Raw genomic sequence first — 207 nt, forward strand, 5'->3', positions numbered from 1 at the left:
AAATTGAACAGACATATGTTTCCATTACACGTTAAAGTTCTTTAAAATGAACATTTCTTTCCTTTAACTGTATTTCGGTTCAACTTGGAGGTTCTCCTCCTTCTAAACGAGGGAAGGACCTCCTGCTTTCCCCATCACAGGGAGGGGGCGGAGCATCCTCTAGAAGCTTGGAAGTGAGCCGGCCCTGGCCAGTCTTGGGGGAGGAGC

The sequence above is a fragment of the Orcinus orca genome, chromosome X, assembly GCF_937001465.1.
Source record: "Orcinus orca chromosome X, mOrcOrc1.1, whole genome shotgun sequence".
Classification (NCBI taxonomy): Eukaryota; Metazoa; Chordata; class Mammalia; order Artiodactyla; family Delphinidae; genus Orcinus; species Orcinus orca.